This window comes from Capricornis sumatraensis, chromosome 9 (genome assembly GCF_032405125.1).
Source record: "Capricornis sumatraensis isolate serow.1 chromosome 9, serow.2, whole genome shotgun sequence".
In the NCBI taxonomy this organism is placed as follows: Eukaryota; Metazoa; Chordata; class Mammalia; order Artiodactyla; family Bovidae; genus Capricornis; species Capricornis sumatraensis.
Window position 1 is genome coordinate 47,004,134 of NC_091077.1, and position 19,392 is coordinate 47,023,525.

Consider the following 19,392-nt stretch of genomic DNA (forward strand, 5'->3'; position numbering starts at 1 on the left):
TTTAAGCCAACTTTTTCACTTGCTCTTTCACTTTCATCAAGAGGCTCTTTAAAGGATAATTTTGCCAAATACAGAATTCTTGGTTGACAAGTTTCTTTTAGTACTTTCGATATGTTTCTTCTGTATTATACCACTGCCTCTGGCCACCGTGATTTCTGATGATAAATCAACTGTTAGCCTCTTTAAGAATTCCTTGTTTGTGAAGAACTCCTTCTCTCCTCTTGCTTTCAAGAATCTATTTTTGGCTTTTATTTTTGAAAGTTTGATTATGATGTGTTCAATCTTTGCATTTTTGAGTTTATCTTATCTGGATTTTGTTTATCTTCTTGGATGTGTAGTTTAATGTTTTTCATCAAATTTGATAAATTTTCAGTTATTATTTCTTTAAATATTCTTCCTACCCCTTTCTATCTCTTCCCTGTCCTCCTGGGACTTCCATTATGCATATACTGGTATTCTTGGGGGTTCCCCACAGTTCTTTAAACTTCTGAGTTCATTTTTCTTCACTCCTTTTTCTTCCTGTTTCTTGGACTGGATCATCTCAATTGACCTATCTTCAAGTCTCTTAATTCCTTCTTCTCCCTGCTCAAATCTTCTTTGAGCCCCTCTAGAGAATTTTTTAATTCAGTAATTGTGTTTTCCAACCCTAGAATTCTTATTTGGTTTTCTTACATATAGTTTCTGTTCTTTATTGAAATTCTCTATTTGTTGAGACATTGTTATCATACTATACGTCTTTATACATGATTTCCCTTACTTTGATTATTTAAAGTAGCTGATTTATAGTCTTTGGTATGTGGGATGTCAGGTTTTCCTAAGGGCCTTATCTATTGGTTATTCTCTGGTCCCAGTCCCTACATGAAGTTGTATGGCCATGACCCCAGGAAAATGCTTATACCTGTGTAGGATGTAAAGGTCCTCCTTTTTTCTGTCTACTGCGTGCTAAGGGCAGAGGGTCAAAAATGAGAAGGCTGCTCCTCACAACTCTCAATTTACCATGTCTGCCTTCTCTGCTCATAGCCATTAATATTTTACCTAAGATTGCTCTCAAGAACACTTGCGAACCAACTGATTCTCTGTCTCTCGCAGACCTTTGTAGCTAAAAGACAGTGGTGGTCATCTATGCCAAACAAGATCATTCTAGCCTTTGAGATTTAAATTGGACTTGAACTTTTACCAGTGAAGCTGTTCTTTATCTCACTGGATACAAATATGCAAAAAGCCTATTTATTTAAATCTGCTTTTTCAAATGAGAGTCTCCTGATTTTAAAATCCTGCCAGAGAGTTTTGTGTTGGAACTGACCATTTGATTTTAAGTTTTCACAATGTACTAAGCCCCGTCAATAGACGGTCCTTACTCTATCAGATACTTACAGACCCACAGTGGGCATATTTCCTCACTCAGTTTCACCATCTGGTAGTACTTTGACCAACAGAAAGCAAACATCCCAGGGCCACCTAGGGAAACAAAGACCGAGATTACCCCCAAGCAATGGTAAACAGATGCGACTGGCCCACTGAGCTTTGAACCCTGAAATTGCACCACACACAGACATAGAGTGTTGCCAGAGGTTACAACACACACATTCTTGGCGCCATTGCTCAGACTGACTCAGAACAGCTGAACATCTTAAAGTGAGTAATAAATGAATTATGACAATGGAAGAAATGATGCTCTCCTGTTTGGGGAGTACATTGCCTCTCCAGCTACTGATACCTTCTAAAAAAGGAACGGTCAATATAAATAGCTGTCAGAGTTACAGCACTACTTCACTGTTCAACAGCTCTGGCTCGTGCTTCGTGAGTGGTTTGTACAAGGCACTCAGCTAAGTGCTGTGAGAATGCAAAGATGATTAGGGAGGCAGGCAAGCAGGAAAGACAGAACAGGGAGGGGTCAGCCCTGGATGTGAGAATGAGGGGGGTGCAGGTGTGGCTGGAGGGAAACAGGTAGGGGGAGTGTTGATGGTCCTGTCATCGGCCGAGCCCATGAGGCATTTCAGACGGCCTTGTGAATCAAGACTAATCCCACTGTTTGCTTATTTCTAATAAAAAAGGTGGAATTTTAAAATTTCTTTTCGTCCTAGGGAGATCTGGAATTGCTGCAGGAATATTTGTGTTGGATGCTGTGAGAGAGGACAGGGAAGTCATTGTTGGGTGTTTAGATATTTGTGCAAAGACTAGATACACTTGTGTTTTCAAATTTTACTTTTAAATTGTTTTATCAGAATATATACCAGAGACATAAAACAATTTTTTCCTGTTATTGCTAAATAGGAACTATCAAAGAAAGGAACTTGGTTGGACCTGATAGAGAGTGTGACCTTCAGACTAGATGACTCTACCTAAACCTTTGCCAGACAGCACGGTAAATAGAACTTTTCAGGGAAAGTATAACAGTCCCAGCCTGGAAAGTATCCTTTGTAATTCCAAATCCAGAGAATTTATTTCTGCTGGAGATGTTGTTTTCTCTCTGCAATTAACAAAATGATTTGCACTTTTATTAGGGTTCTGCAGAGAAACAGCACCAGTAAGGGGGGAGGTGTGTACACAAAATAACAATATATTTTTTCTATATATATATATATAGTAACCCTCTGTATACTATGGGCTTCCCTGCTGGCTCAGTCAGTCAGGAATCTGCCTGCAATGCAGGAGACCCGAGTTTGATCCCTGAGTCGGGAAGGATCCCCAAGGATGCGAAATGGCAACCCACTGCTGTATTCTTGCCTAGGCAATCCCATGGACAGAGGAACCCTGGTCGGCTATAGTCCATGGGGGTCACAAGAGTTGGACATGACTCAGCAGCTAAACCACCACTACCATACTATATTCTAAAAGAGAGAGTGTATGTTATTTTAAGGAATTGACTTATGTAGTAATGGAGGCTGGCAACTCCAGAATCTCCAGGACAGGTGGGCAGGATGGAGACTCAGGGTTGAATTGATGCTACAGGTTGGAGTCCAAGGCAGTCTGAGGGCAGGTACCTAAGGTACCTTCTTTAGGTACCTCTATCTTTTTTCTCTCAAAGTCTTCAACTTGATTGATTCAGACCTTCCCACATTATAGAGTAAGTTACTTTACTCAAAGTCTGCTGTTTCAAGTGTCAATCTAAAATATACCTTCACAGAGACATTTATATAGTCTTTTGACAAAATATCTGAGTACCATGACCTATCCAAGTTGATACACAAAATTAACTAGCACAACATTGTAGCACCTTTTCTTCAGGAATTAAAAAATTAACTCTGTGGTTTGACTTCCAAGAGTTGAACCAGGACAGAAGGAAAGCTTGGCATGCCATGGGAGCTTTCAAGGGACTTCAGAAAATTTCATTCTGTTGGTTTAATTTATGGACACTTTATATACTCAATTACAATCTCACTGAAAACTTTTCTTATAGTCTGTTCAATTTAAGACCTTTGATGAGGAGTTAGAGAAGAAATAAGACATAATGAAAATAATGGAGCCAGAGGGGGGAAAATCCCTAATCCCCACGTTTCATTAGCATGTTTTTTTTGCATTTTGTGAGCACGCCACACATCTTTCTATTTTACCAGTGCCAAATCATACAGAAACAGAAGGGCTGTTAGAGCAAAGAGTGGGTGGTATGTGGAGCAAACAGAGAATCTCACAAGGGAGGGAGCGTGCATTGAGGTTACCCTGCAGCCCCTGCGTTTTCATAACAAATAGCAAATAATACACAGTTCCAGTTTATCATTTAAGAGCAAAAAAAAAGAAAAAAGATTAGTTAAAAAAAGATTTTCTACCCCATAGTTTTTGAAACAGAAATCTGCTACATGAAACCAAAGTGAAGAAGTGAAGTGAAGTAGCTCAGTCGTGTCCGACTCTTTGCGACCCCATGAACTGTAGCCTACCAGGCTCCTCCCTCCATGGGATTCTCCAGGCAAGAATACTGGAGTGGGTTGCCATTTCCTTCTCCAGGGGCTCTTCCCGACCCAGGGATCGAACCCAGGTCTCCCACATTTCAGGCAGACGCTTTAACCTCTGAGCCACCAGGAGCAAAGAACCTAATTATAGTCTAAACCTGAGGATGTGATGTGTGAAGGTGAGGGGGTGATCTGGAACATGGAGGGAGAATAAGTGGCAATAAACATTTTCAAGGGGGACAAGTTACGCTGGAGCCCATGTAGAAGGGCCTCAATCTTCTGAGATGAGAGGCATAGAAAATGTGAGGGTGGCAAGGAAATGTCCGCAAGAATGAGATTGAACGTGGTTTGGACTGGTCACTGATAAATGGGAAATGAAGAAAAGGATCGCCAAGCAGCCGGGACTCAGGAGCTCCGTCTCTGTGATGCCCCACGAGTGTCCGACTGGCCAGGACTGGGAGCAAAGGGAGGCCCCAAGATAGCTAACGCGTAGAGTTGACAACCTTGATTGGAAAGGCTGACTGTGAGATCTAGCCTGGATAGAGAGGCAAGAGAGAAGCCAGCTAGGGATTGGGAGAGGTTTGGGAAACTAAAGTCACGAGGCGATGAGCCATGAGAGGACTGCTCTGAACACCCTCTTTCTCTCTGTGGAACTTCCTCCTGCCTCGGCCCCCACCCTGCATCCTTGTGTGTTTGCCTTTTCTGAACACTTGTCTTCCTTTCTTTCTACTTCAGTGCCCGTCCCAACCTTAAAGGATGGACCTGTCTCAAGTTCTGTCTGCTCCATGAAGTTCTAGCTGTTTCCAGATTTGTCAGTAGCCCTTCTTGAGACTCCCTCCAAACTTTTTTCTGGGGCATTTAATTTATTTCAGAATTACAGTCACATACTCTATACACTGTGTATATCTCATTTCCTTGTGAAGATGTGCAGCTTCTCAGGGTATAAGAGTTGAGTCACATGCTGCTTTTATTTTCCTAACATGGTTAAACACTGTTTGAACACAGATACTCTTAACGTTTCAAATATTGTTAATTATCCAGAAAATAAGTGGCATTACTACCATCATACTTGGGGGCTTCCCTGGTGGCTCAGATGGTGAAGAATCTGCCTGCAACACAAGACACACAGATTCAATCCCTGGTTGGGATGATCCTCTAGAGGAGGAAATGGCAACCCACTCTTTCCCATGGACAGAGGAGCCTGGCGGGCTACAGTCCATAGGGTCTCAAAGAGTTGGACATGGCTGAGTGACTGACTAACGCACACACACATACACCATAATACTTGAAATGACTTGCTGGATTTTGTCAGATTTTTTATACTTGAGAGTTAGTACTATGCTCTCTGGTCACTCATGAGAAGTTCAAAGTATCTGTCAAGTAATTCTTACTTCCAATATAATTTTTCTCTCTGAATGATTCTGATTCCAATAAAGTATTCATGGGGGTTCTGATTCCAATAAAATATTCATTAATAAAATATTCATGGGATCCCAAGCATTTATTTGCACAGCTATTAAATGACAAAAATCAGAAGACCTAAGACTTTGTCCAGACGGTTTATGTTTTCTTGGGTTAAGGATAGAGCAAGTTTCTACTTTCTTTTCATATGGCGATCGGGATCTTACAACAAGCAAATATGACATGGTAGGTTATGACAGAGAACCATTGGTTGTAGTAAAAAGATAACTTCTCCGTGTTGACCAGAATGGCTGCCAGAAGGTCGGCTCTGTCTCTAGCTAGCTGATGGCCTTGGACAAGACACTGCCTTTTTCTCCTGTTTTCCTAGTCGGGAGATGCACGCGTGGACTTTGGGCTTAAACAGCGTGGAGCTGTTGGAACCCCAGCAGCCAGCAAGTCTGCCTCGCCACCGCGTGGCCTTCCGCTAGTGGGCGCCATGGAGCAGACTTCAGAGCTTCGGCCTCTTCCCCCGACAGAAAGCCTGCATGCGATTCCCATCTGGACTGACTGACTTGGGTCTCACACAGAGCAGGATTGTGAAAGTCGTTGGCATAATTCGATTCCATCAGCTCTTCTAAAGGTCTTCCCTGGCCCTCTGGTTCTGAGTCATGCCCACTCTGGAAGCTTGCAGTTTTGCTACCACAGCCTGTTGCCATCGAAACAAGAGTTGATCCTTTGTGGAAAATGCTGATCCTTTCAGTGCTTGGCTCTCTTCCTTAATAGGGCAATTAATCTTTTTCTACATAGTGAAGGAAGCTTTCAGCTTCCCTGGGCTCCTGGACTGGTTTTCACAGGCAAAATCTTAAAGGTGACTTAAATTGTAGAAATTCAGAGCAAAGGGAAAGTTTAGGAATCATTCCAGCCAGAAAAATGTCAGTCCAGAGAGGGTAAGTGATTAGTCCAAAGCCAGGGAGTGATGCAGGGATGCTCCCCGGGGATAACTGTGAAGCAGGGGTAGAACCAAAAAGGGACCCTTGACCAGGTTATCTTTCATTACCTTAACTGTCTTCTCAGGCACCTTCAGTGATGTGGAAGGTATGTGAGTTGCAACTTGCTGTAGTCTGTTTTTGTGTAAATATCCTTCATTTTACCTTTAATGGCAACTCATTAGATGCCAGGTGCGTGACAGTTACCGTAACGTAGTGTGTGTGTCTGACTCTTTGCAACCCCATGGACTGTAGCCTCCTTTGTCCGTGGAGATTCTCCAGGCAAGAATACTGGGTTAGGTTGCCATGCCCTCCTCCAGGGGATCTTCCCAACCCAGGGATCGAACCCAATCTCCCATTTTGCAGGCGGATTCTTTACCATCTGAGCCGCCAGGTAAGCCCATGAATACTGGAGCAGGTAGCCTCTCCCTTCTCCAGGGGATCTTCCCCACCTAGGAATCGAACGGAGGTCTCCACACTGCAGGAGGATTCTTTACCAGCTGAGCTACCAGGAATGGCTCAGCTCTGACTACTGTGATACCCATAACACAATATGTTTCATTTAATCCCAGGCTTACAAGGATGGGCTCTGGAGCAGGCAACCTGGGCTTAAGACCCAGCTGCACTTCTCAAGGGCCATGTGGGTTGGGGCAAGTGACATATCCTTCCTGCACCATACTTTTGTCTGCTGAGCCTGGGGATAACTGTAGGACCTCTTTCTGTTTGGTGAGATAAAGCATACTAACCGCTTAGCACAGGACCTGGCCCATAGAAAGTATCCCGCCCAGAAATGGAAGCTGTCACACGTTTATCAGCCTGAGGCATTCGTTGTCTTCATCCTGCTGCTCAACATAAGGACCATCTAAATGTTCCATTTCTTTTATAATGTGAATGAACTACTGTGTGTGTATACCTATCAATGTGTTAACAACCGTATTGTTTTTGCTTCATCATACCAGTGATGTTTTTGTGAGATGAATATGTAAAACCAAAATGATATAATCATCCTTAAAAAATCTATTATTCAAAAACAGCTTATTTTCTCACGATGCCTTTCTTTACCCTCAAATTTTAAAAAGAGAAAAACAAAAAGAAGAAAATATTTCAGATAAAGGTCATCATCACACTTTTTTCTGGTAGCTGTTTTTTGCTTGTTTGTTTATTCTTTTAAGGATTGGCACTCTGTTTATGGCTCTAACCAAATACCTTTCTGGCTTTGAGATTATATACTTTCTAATCTATAGCAGATAACTAATCACAGTTAACTTTTTTTCTTCATAGAAGAGAACAGCAAAGACTGATTTCCCACATCAGTTAATGTGGTGGTGTTGTCCAGAACCATGAGTAATGATAGACCCACTTGTTTACAAGTTACATAAGACTTTGCCTCCTGACAACCATCAAAGTTAACACCTCACTGCCTGAGGATTCTGCTTGAATTTTCAGTAACAGGCTCAGCATTCAAAGCAATAGCTGTTTGCAGCTTGATGCATTTTAAACCTGAAAGCTGGGTTTCTAGATATAAATAGTATGAACAGTTGGACAACAGCGTTACCATCAGGGTGAGATCACTTCCAGGAAACCACTGCAGTGTAGCAATGGGAATAACATCTGGCCTTCCAACAGTTGTGTTTGATTTAGACTTGGACATCCTACATGAAATAGAGGCTGTACTTATTAATGACTTCAGTTTCCGTGTAGTCACTCACTTTAACTTACAAACCAAGACCTCCACAGCCTATTTATTCAACCTACTATGTTTAGGATATCGATGCAAAGCTCCCTTAACTTAGTAATTGTTTGCTTGCCTGTTCCTCCTTGCTGTCCCCCTTCATACCATGCCAAAGGAACACAGACTGAGGGGATCCCAGAGGGCAAATTCTGTCTTTTTTGTTCGATGGTGATAGGCTGGGGCTGGAGAAAATGTCCATTAAATAAGATAAAATGTGAATCTTTTTTACCCCTCTCTATTTCAGTATCTGGATATCATTATAATTTTCCCTGTGTAACAATGAAATAAATCTTCAATTTTTTTTTTCACTAGGTACATGGCCAACCAAAATAAAGACTATTCCCAGCCTTTTGTGGAGCTAGGTGTCAAAGTAGCTAAGTTCTGGCCAATGAGATATAAGTAGAAATAGTACTTGCAAATTGTAGAAAGTGTATTTAAAAGGAGGTTATGAAATCCTTCTTCTCCTTCCTGTGTTTGCAGTGTGATCCTAATAGCTGGAGTTTTCAGCAGCCACTTTGGACTGAGGCAGCCTTCAAACTGGAAATATATCTATAGTGGAACAGCAAAGTAGAACAAGGCTGGGTTTCTGACACCATGAAGGGTCTTGATCCTAGGTGGAGAACCTCTAAAGTATTGTGGAAAGTAGTACAAAAGCAGTGATATAAATAAAACTTTCAATACAGCTCAATGATTGATAAAAAAGAAAGCTCTGTGTAATACCACTTGAGAGAATAAAAATGTATCTTGCAGTGTGAAGTGTAGGAAATGTGTCCATTGTGTCATTTTGCTCATGTTGTTACCCATCCTGTATTTCTACCAGCTTTTTATCTCCTTGCTCTTCCAGTTACTGAAATTGGTGTGCAATAGTTTCCACTATGACTGCACATTTCTGTTTCTCTTCATGTTTGAAGCTTGATTCGTGCACTAATATTTTGAGGCTCTTTTATTAGAGGCTACAGTTTTAGAATACTTACATTGTCCTCTGAACTCAAAGTGTTTTTGAAAGTATTCTCTTGATGTCTGGTAATGCATTTTATTTTGCAGTCTATCTTTGGAAAAACCAAATATATTTAGTGACTTCCATATTATCTTTTTCAATCCTTTCAGCCTTTCTGTATGCCTCTGTTTTAGATACAGCTCTTGTAAATGGTATGTATTTGGGTTTGTAGTTTTAATCAAGTCTTGTAATCTTGGTCTTTTAATTAGAACTTGTTCAACTGTTTTAACCATCCTGAAGAAGCAGGATAGACCTCTACCCAGATTTTGGTTTGAAAGTGGAGACCAATGACAGCATACATACACATCAAGAGGATGTGAAAGATTTATTGCTTAAATAATTGAGACTGCCTGGGAAAGCAGATGAGACCTCCCACGCAGGCCTGAAATGACTTGAGAACAAGGAAAGGAGACTCTAGGTAGGAGATTGTGTTGGTACTGGGATGTCCCCAAACAAGAGGGCTTGTGTGGCTTGAAGCTCCCACTGGCACCTTAGGAGGGAGCACCCATATTTTTATTTGATGTAGAACAGAGGGCAAGAGGGAAGGCAGAGACTGAAGAACTGTCAGCAAACATCCCCAAATGGAGGCAGACTTTTTCTACCTAAACCAATTCACTTAAGGTAAAAATTGATACATTTTGAATTAAATCTACCATCTTACTCAGTGTTTTCTATTTTCCTTGCCTATTCTGTTTATTTCTCCCCATTTTGGCCTTTCTTTTGACTAATTATTTATGTATGGCATTTACCCCTCTCTTAACTTAAAAGTTTTATATAATGTATAGTCATTCTTTTAATAGTTATTCATTGTAGAGATTATAATATATATCATCAAAGTCCAGTCTTCACTGATATCTCTTTCTGGACACTGTTGGTTTTATTTAATACTTTCACTCTGCTGTCTGTATTTTAATGCTTATATCTTTTAAACATACAATGCATTATTATTATTTTGTGCACTAGAAAGTAATTTCGATTTATTCACATATTTTCCATTTTCATTGTCTGTTTCCACATCTCCAGACTCCCATCTGGGAGCATTTTCCTTCTACCTGAAAGATACTTTTTAATATTTCTTTTAGTGCAAAGTAGCTGGAGAAGAACTTACCTCATTTTTTATTTGTCTGCATTTTATCATGTCACAGTTTCTAAAGAACATTTTTTGTGGGTATAGAATTCTAGGTTAGTAGTTATGTTTTTCAGCCCTCTGGAAGTATCATTCCAGAATCTTCTGGCTCCCAGTCTTTCTCTTTAGAAGGCAGTGTTTAGGTCAGTAGGGACTCCATTGAAGGTAATCTGTTTTTGTTGTTTTTGTCTTTGGTTTTCAAGAGGCTTATTATGATATATCTGTGTATGGGTTTTCTTTCATTCCAGTTTTGGGTTCCTAGAGCTTCTGGAATCTGTGGCTTGATATCTTTTATCAGTTTTAGCAAACTCCTAGCCATGGTTTCTTTAAATAGTGTTTCTCTTCCATTCTCTCGGTAACCCCCTTTGGAGACCACAGCTGTGCTCGTGCAAGACTCGCATCTCGTCGTCTGTGTTCATTGCCTCTGCTCTGCCTCCTGTACGCTCTTCTATGTCTTTATTTATTTATTTTTCTTTATGCTTCCTTCTGAAAGGTTTTCTTTTTCTAATCAACACTTCTCAAATTTTAATGTCTTTGAAATTACCCAGGGATTGTTTTAAAATATAGATTCTGATTAACTAGATCTGTAGTGGGGGCTAAGATTCCACATGTTTAAAAAGTTCCCAGATGTTAAAAGGAAAATACTTAAAAACTAGGGAAGGATAAATAAAAGTATGGGCTTTAGTCATTAGGAATGTACCATCCTGCTGGTAATGAGCAGAACCCAGAGTCAAATTCAAGTCTGTCTGATTCAAGAGCCTGTATTCTTTCCATCCAGCTACATAATTTCATTCAATCCACATTAAGAAACTAATTACCAAATGGAAAAATAGGAATATACCAATGTTAGCTCATTAATTGTAATAAATGTATTATCTAATAATAATTGGGTGTGGGATATATGAGAACTATGTACTACCATTGCAGCTTTTCTGAAATCTGAAACTATTCCAAGATAAAAAGTCTACAGGCACACCTTGTTTTATGGTACTTCACTTTATTATGCTTCAGAGATATTACATTTTTTTTTTTTCACTAATTGAAGGCTTGTGGCATTGTCAGATGACGGTTAGAATTTTTAACAATAAAGTATTTTTAAACTAAAGTATGTACATTGTTTTTTTAGACATAATTCTATTGCATTATTCACAGGCAACAGAATAGTATAAATAGAACTTTTATATTCAGTGAGGAACCAAAAAGTTCGAGTTGCTCTCTTGCTTTATTATGGTGGTCTGAAACTGAGCCTGCAGTATCTCCAAGGTATACCTGTATGTGAAAAAAAACACACTCTTACGTCAGTGCTGCTGCTCTACAGATCATAGTTTAAGTAAAGCATTTTGTCAGTTTTTGTCAATTTTCTCTTCAGTTATGTCTAATCTACTGTTAAACCCACTCATTAAGTTATTGATTTCAGTTACTGTATGTTTCATTTCCAAAACGTACATTTGTTTCTTTTTTAAAAGAATTTTTAATTATCTGACAAAAATTCTCAAGCTTGTATACAGCAGAGCTACCTTAAAGTTTGCGTGGTGACTCTAATGTCCAAGCCCTTTCCAGGTCTGTTTGTTCTCTCTATTGTTTCTCTCTCATGCTGTCTGGTCTTTGAGTGGCTCTGGTTAATTTTAATCTTGTGTTGGACATGGTATTTGCAAAATCTTTTGTAGAAATAGAGTACTGAGATGAGGTTATAATTCCAGAGAGGAATTTTCTTTGCCTTTGCTAGATCCTTAAGCATCCCATCAAGTCAGGATAAGCTCTGAAAAGCTCAATCCAAGACTGTGATGCACTCCAGTCCCTGCACCAACTTACCTCCTTTTCTTTCCCTCTACTCTTGGGGTACAACTCTTCAGTGTCTCAATCCAAAGTAAGGGGAATTACTTCCATCTTATTCTAGATGGCAGGCCCTAGATTTCCACTGCTTGATGCCCTAGTCTGTGAAAAGTCTTTTCAGACTCTAAGGGTAAACAGTGGGTTGGATTAGTTCCACCAGAGGCCACTGAGAGGAATGTCCTTCCCTCATTTAAAATGATCACTCTAATCCAGGGACTTCCCTGGTGGTCCGTGGTTGAGACTCCATGCTCCCAATGTAGAGTGCTTGAGTTTGATCCCTGGTCAGGGAACTAAGATCCCTCATGGCACATAATGTGGCCAATCAATAAATGAATAAAACAATCCCTCTAATTTTAGCAAGACACTCCTCTCCCAATTGCTCATAATGTATAAGTCTATTTTTTTAGCCCAAATACCAATGACTTTAAACAGGACATTCAAGAAGACCATGGGTTTCATTCTACATCCATCTTGCTCCTTATCCCAAAAAGGTACAAATTCACACGGAAAAATAAACTTGGAAATGATATGAGCCTTAAAGGCAGAAATTTAAGTCCAGCTGTGTGGTTCTCAAATGTCAGTGGACATCAGAATTCTTTAAAAATATATGTATTTATTCATTTGTGTCAGGTCTTAGTTGCAGCACACAGGGTCTTTCATTGCAGCATGTGAGCTTAGTTCTCTGACCAGGGATCAAACCTGTGCTGCCTGCATTGCGAGGCGGGGTCTTAACCACTGGACTATCAAGGAAGTTCCTAGAATTCTCAATAAGGTTATTGCTGTACATATGCCTGTGTCCTGCCCCAAAGGGTTCTGAGCCCCAGTGCTTTGCTTCCCACACACTCTGTGGAGTTTTTAATGCAGGTGGTCCCTGCAGGTGGAGAGAAGTGGGCAGAGTTCGGAAAGACTGAGGTGGGAGTGCAGGCCGCAGAACGACAGTGACGCTTGTCTTTCCTGGGCTGTGCTTGCTTACAGTCTCCGTCACAGGCAGCAGGAGGCATCTGGATGGATGTGGAGAGGCCTGTCGACCTCTCTGATGAGCCCAACACAGAATCCAGAATGGTCCCTTCCCAGCCAGGGTTTCCAAAGAGACCGAAGGGCAGATATTTCCGTCTGACCCAGCTCAGGTGTGCGGAGAAGCTGGTAGCTGAGCACAGGCCCTCTGCGTGTGGCACACCATAAGACAGTAGGTGGTGGCTGGCACATGGCTCCCTCCTTCGTGAGTAGAGACAAGGCCATCTCCCACCTTCTCTCTGAGCCACAGCTCTCCTCCTGTCACCCCTGTTGTCAGCTCGCTCAGTCAAGCGTGCTTATCCTCTGTTCTGTACCCTCTCCCGGGAAGTGGTTTTGGTTAGACTAAACGTGGCGGCGCCCTAAACTCTGAATGGGTACAGTCACCCCAGTACATTTTCGCCGTCGAGTGGTGGCTCTCCACCCTTCTCATTGTCCTTATTTTATGCTTCCTCTCTCTGCATCACATTTTTTATGTTGCTTTTTCTCTGGATTTCCCATCCTTGCTGAGAACAAATGACATGCTAACGTGTTCAATTGGTGTACGCGGTTGCTGCGAAAGAAAGAGCCAGAATGTGTGAGGGGGGATGTAGGGTAGTGGAAAGTATCCATGGCAGTGTTGCCCTGTTTAGCAAACATGTTAAGGAAACTTATGCTGGGATAATCAAAGCATGATTTAGAGGTACACTTTGGCAGGTCCACATTCAAAACTGGTATTTTCCACTGGTTGACTGCATAGCAAAAATAATATTCATGCACTTTTGTGTCTTGCACTTTATAGCAACAGTGAGGCAGGCTTTCTCAGACTATGGATAATTACCAAAGTGTCTTGTGACTTAGGGGTGTATCCATGACTCATAACAACATCAAATTTCATTTAGGAGAAGAACACACCTTTTTCCCTATGGTAAGATGACCTTTGGCCATCCCTAAATCACCAAATATTTCATTTTTATTGTTTTTTTTCTTTGCGGACTCTGCAAATATGGTAAGATAGAGACCTTTCTATGAAATCCAAAAACACTGAGTTAGTGCAGTCATAATTTCTAACGAGAAGTGCCTGGCCACTACTCACCAGAGCACATCCCCAGTGCTGCTCATCGGAGTCCTCAGGGTTCCAGCAGGAGGTATCTCTGCACGCCTCAGTGCCTTTGGAATTACCTGGAGTGGATGTCTCTTGTCTAAACTTGGCTCAAGTAAAAAGATTAAAAGCAATAGCATGATGCAGTTTTCTGGTTGAAGGTCTGGCTTTTGTGGCTTTGAAACTGACGTCAATTCAGTTTTCTTACACATACAATATGTCAAAACAAGTTAGGCTCTGACATATGACTTCTCTGGGATTTGAACCCTACTTGTCTGCCTAGGAAGTGTGTACTGCAAAGGAATTATGAAATCAGTCTAAGAGGATCTGAGCATGGGGACTTCCTAAGAGGTAGAAATCTCGATCAGCCAGCTGCCAGTAGCAGATACAGCAAGCGACCGCTCAGTGAAAAGATTTGTGTCACTACGGCAACAGATAACATGCTGCTCTTGCTAGTTGTAGACGACTCATTGTTGGGAGGACTTTTTCCTGGTAGCCTGAGTTAGATATATCCTCGGTACTGGTACCTATTTTTTTAAATGCTGTATAGACATAAAAACTGCCCATTATCCAAAGAGCTATAGCTAACATTTTGTAATTTTGTATGTTCTTACAGTCTGTGTGTCTTTTTGTGATTCAAACTAGTTTGTTGCATCTAGGAATATATTATAAACACTACACTGTGCTGATGAAAATAACATGAAAATCTGCTTAGTTGGGATGTCACACAATTGCTGAGCATAAATGCTGAGTACATAGTAAGCATTCAGTAAATATTTGAGGCAATAAAATAGCAAGGACAGCCAGGTCTAGTTTTGGCCTCAATCGTAATAGACATGCATAAGTTTCTCTGTATAAAAGAGGTTGATAATATATATGCTGTTTTCAGTGATTCTTGTAATTAATTACCTCAACCAGAGAAGATTTTCCGATTCATGGCATTTTTGTCATTCTTCATTGTCTATCATTCAGTCTGCCAGACTGAGCCCAGGCTACTCAGGTGGCACAAGCCAGGTGCTGGGTCTGTGACTGTCCTTCCAACCCCAGGGTGTTCCTGTGAAAACACAAATCGTGGGGCCTCAGCCCCACAAGGAGAGAGGCCTGTTCAGCAGCCACCATTCCTGAAACCCCATTGTGCATCCTGGGGGCACTTTGTACAGTCCTGCTTCTTCTGCCCACCCACCTCATCTCTCCCCTGAAATCACAGATAGTCACTCAACTGAGGATGGTGTCTGCGATTATTCAGACACCTAACCTGACTTGGGATCAGCAGAATCAAACCACCTTATCCTGTGTTAGAAAATCTGAGTCACTATTTAAATCATTTTCCAATCCATTTATACCCCAGACCTCCCATGCTGACTGCTGTATCTTTACCTCTTCATTTTCCAAGTAGAAAATCTGAACTACAGCTCTGTGATGCTCAGTCGCATGAAAAGGAGGAAGAAAAACAGAGAAGCCAGAGGCCACATGGAGCAGACACCACCTACTTTATCTTTGAAGCACAAGCGTTTGCCTTCAGAATGACATATTGCAACCCTAGAAAATCATGTCTTGAAAATTATTCCAAACAAGGTTCAAAACATAAACATCAGATGAAACAGACTCAAAAGAGTAAAAACCAACAAAACAGAGAAGTTAAAAAATATTTGAAATGTACACAAAGAGTTGTTTTCTGTACTTGGTGGAGTTTCGGTTTAGCTTACGTGTATCACTTCCCTCTCAAACAAAAGTTTCTGAGGCTGCAGGGCCATGGAAGGCTACTGTGAAAAGGCCCTGGAACATCTCCATTGGCCGGCAAGAGGAAAAAGAGCCCAGGACACACGGACAGAGAAGGTACTGTGAAACCTTCTCCCAGTGGCTCACTCCCCTCCAGCCTGGAAATGCCTGCACACCCCAATATCTGATTTCCCCAAGACCAGACAGTAAGCAATCACATTTGTTGATTAAATGTCAACCTATCTAGAATGTAAACATTCCTTTCAAGTAGCTGTATTACTCCATCCATGAGACATGTAGGAAGTCTGCTGTGTGTCATTTTTCCATTAAAATGCAGTCTTCACAGAATTCCAACCACCCAATACCATCTGCTCCAAATTTTCCTATGATTTATATGACCATGTGGCCAACTCCATGTATAAATATAGATTTTGAGAGGGATCTTGTTCTAATACAAGTAAAAGTAGAAAGATAGGTATTTAATGACATCATCAGATTTGTTTTAGATCTTAGGACATCATATTGTCAACCAGATGTCCATATATCCACATTTATTATTTCATGTCAGTGGAACATAAGAGTGCTTTGGATGTCTACATTCCTTGTGATTAATTCTGAATATTTTACAGAAGTTGTTGGTGTAACAGCTGCTGGCAAGAGAAGAAGATGACCCTATGAACTCTGCTCTGTGGCCAGTGAAACTCAGTGGCCATGCTACAACTCAAGAACTGGTCACATCCCATTCTTTGATTCTCAGATTACCTTTGGGTTGATAGTTTCTTTTCAATGTTATATTAAAAAAATAGAAGTAAGAAGGAAATATGTGGTCATATTTGATGGAGGGCAGAGGGGAATGGCAAGCCGCTGAAATATCAGGAAGTTCCTGTATCAGGGTGGCCTTCTACTCTGGCTGGGAATTTTGTGTTCACTTACTCTGTGGGCTTCCCTGGTGGCTCAGAGGTTAAAGCGTCTGCCTCCAATGCAGGAGACCTGGGTTCGATTCCTGGGTTGGGAAGATCCCCTGGAGAAGGAAACGGCAACCCACTCCAGTGTTCTTGCCTGGAGAATCCCAGGGACAGAGGAGCCTGGTGGGCTACAGTCCACGGGGTCGCAGAGTCGGACATGACTGAGCTACTTCGCTTCACTCTGGCTGCAGTGTGGGGAACACACTGGACATTTGGGGAGCAACAGTAGAAGTGAGGAGGTTGTGCCACCATTCCAGGAAGAGACTGCAGTTGCCTGGACTTAAGCGCTTGGGTGTTCACATGCAGATGGGGAGCAGGAGGCCGGCTCAAGAGAGGAGGAGAAGGCTTGCTGATTCTCCTGGAGCTGAAGGAGCACGTGGGAAGGAGCTGGCTCTCAGGTCCCTGAGTGGTGGTTCCAGCAGTCATTACAGGAAGAGACCCAGGCTCAGAACAGGAGTTCAGTTTTAAATGGACACGCTGATGAGACTTGGCTTCCCAGGTGTCTCAATGGTAAAGAATCCATCTGCCAGTGCAGGAGATGCTGGTTTGATCCCCTGGATTGGGATGATTCTCTGGAGTAAGAAAGGGAAACCCACTCCAATATTCTTGCCTAGGAAATTCCATGGACAGAGAAGCCTGATGGGCTGCAGGCCATGGGGTTGCCAAGAGTTGGACACAACTGAGTGACTGACCACACATGTACCTGTATCCTGGTGAGACTTGAAGAGGAGGTGTCAGCAAGGAGAGCAGGCGGGGTGCTGGCCTCACCCCCATGCACATCTGGTAAGCTCTGCCGTTTTCTGGGTGATGGGTGAGTGTCTGTGTAGATATTTTTTGAGATAATAGACTATGGCAACAGCAACAACAAAAATTACTGAAAAACACTGCAGTAAGTAATGGAGGGTTGAAAAGGGATTTTAGTCAGGGAAATGAGTTCAATGGCTCTACAGTTAAGTAGAGCCACGGGAGCCGTGGGGAGACCCTGGAAAGAGTGTCTTCACTGGCCCCTCACCAGCTGTTTGGACTTGGGTTAATTGAGCTAACCCTCTGAGCCCCTGGTGCTCTGACAGCCAAGTGGAGGCCAGGCTGCCTCCCCAGGAGGGCTGCTGGGAGAGCTGCAATGGACACACCTAGGACAGTACACACTTTACACGCCTGGGTTCCCTTCTCCGTGACTGAGCACCTCCACACGGTTCAGCGAGTGGGCAGCAGGAGGTTCCTTCTGGCAGCATCCCGTGGAGAAGCAGGTAAGTCCTGGCCTGCGAGGAGGGAGCCGAGTCCAGGCACTGGGCTGTGGCTGGTGGGTCAGGGAGGGGCTGGCAGTGTGGGTGATGTTGACGGCTGGGGCGGCGAGGGGGAAGAGGAGCATCGGTGAGGCGGAAGGTGGCCCAGCAGCCCTGTGAGTGAACAGGCCCTGGGTCCCTCGCCCTGGATTGCAGAGCTGTCTCCCCTTCTTTCCTCTATCAGCCTCTCTTCCCCTTTTCGTCTCTGCTGCAGCTCCTGGCCTTAGCTGACCCTCTCTTCCTTCCTCTTCCTGTCTCCTTGCTCCCTGGCTCCCAGGCCTCTCTGTTCTTCAGTTCGCTTTTCTCAGAGACAGACCTCTCTCTTTCTCTCTGGTCTCTCCAGGACTGAAACCCTGCTTTCTGCTCCTGTCCAGCTGCCCCCTCACCAAGATTCAACTTGCAGAGGGTGTCCTGAGTGACAGCAGGAAGGCGGGGTCGTGGCTGGCTAGCCAAAGGCCACATGAGACAGCGTGACCTGGGCTGTGGCCCTCCAGCACTTGGTGCAGACTGGGGTGCCTTTCTTGGGTGGGGAGCCCCATGCCCCTTTCCAGGACTCGGCTCCTTTGGCAGTCAGACCATAAACGGGCTGGTGTCCAGGGCATGTGGATTCAGAGCAGGGGCGTGGGGCTGGACCCACTCTTCCTCTGGGTCATGGTGAGGCCTCTGCCAGGGCCCTCCAGGGTGGACAAGATACCCTTTGGACATCCACATCCAGGCCTCTTCCTGAACACTTGCCCTCTTTTGCCCTCCTCTCCCCTTCTTTCTGGGCTTCCATTGATAAACAAGTCCTCTTTAAGTTGGTTAGCTCACCATTGAAGCTCCTCTGCTGGCGGCCTGGGAGCCCATCTGTCTGGGAGAGAGGCAGACCTGTGTTCTAGAGACCTCCATAGGCATCCTCCTGGGCTTTATCTTTACAGGTCACATGAGACCTCCATTTCAGAAAGGTTTGTTCTGTGATGTTTCCAACAGAGTCTGCTTTGACTTAGAATATACAAAGAATTTTTGAAGTCAACTTTGAGGCCTAGTTTACATAGGATAAAATGCCTTTGTTTTAAGTATAGAGTTTGATGTGTTTTGACAAACAGATACATCATGTAGTCACCACCACGATCAAGGCACAGGACATTTGTTGCTGTTCAGTCACTCAGCTGTGTCTGACTCTTGGCAACCCCAGGGACTGCAGAACGCCAGGCCTCCCTGCCCCTCACTATCTCCCAGAGTTGGCCCAAGTTCATGTCCATTGTATTGGTGATGCCAGCTAGCCATCTCACCCTGTGATGCTCTCTTCTCCTTCTGCCCTCAATCTTTCCCAGCATCAGGGACTTTTCCATTGAGCTGGCTGTTCACATCAGATGGCCAGACTGCTGGAGC

General features: G+C 42.9%; 1 non-coding gene across 1 annotated transcript; it reads left to right on the forward strand.

The window, feature by feature from the left end:
• The first annotated feature begins 16,716 nt into the window (after positions 1-16,716).
• TRNAW-CCA (transfer RNA tryptophan (anticodon CCA)) lies at positions 16,717-16,788 on the forward strand. Its single transcript has one exon. It is a non-coding gene; the product is annotated as a tRNA-Trp (tRNA).
• Positions 16,789-19,392: the final 2,604 nt, after the last annotated feature.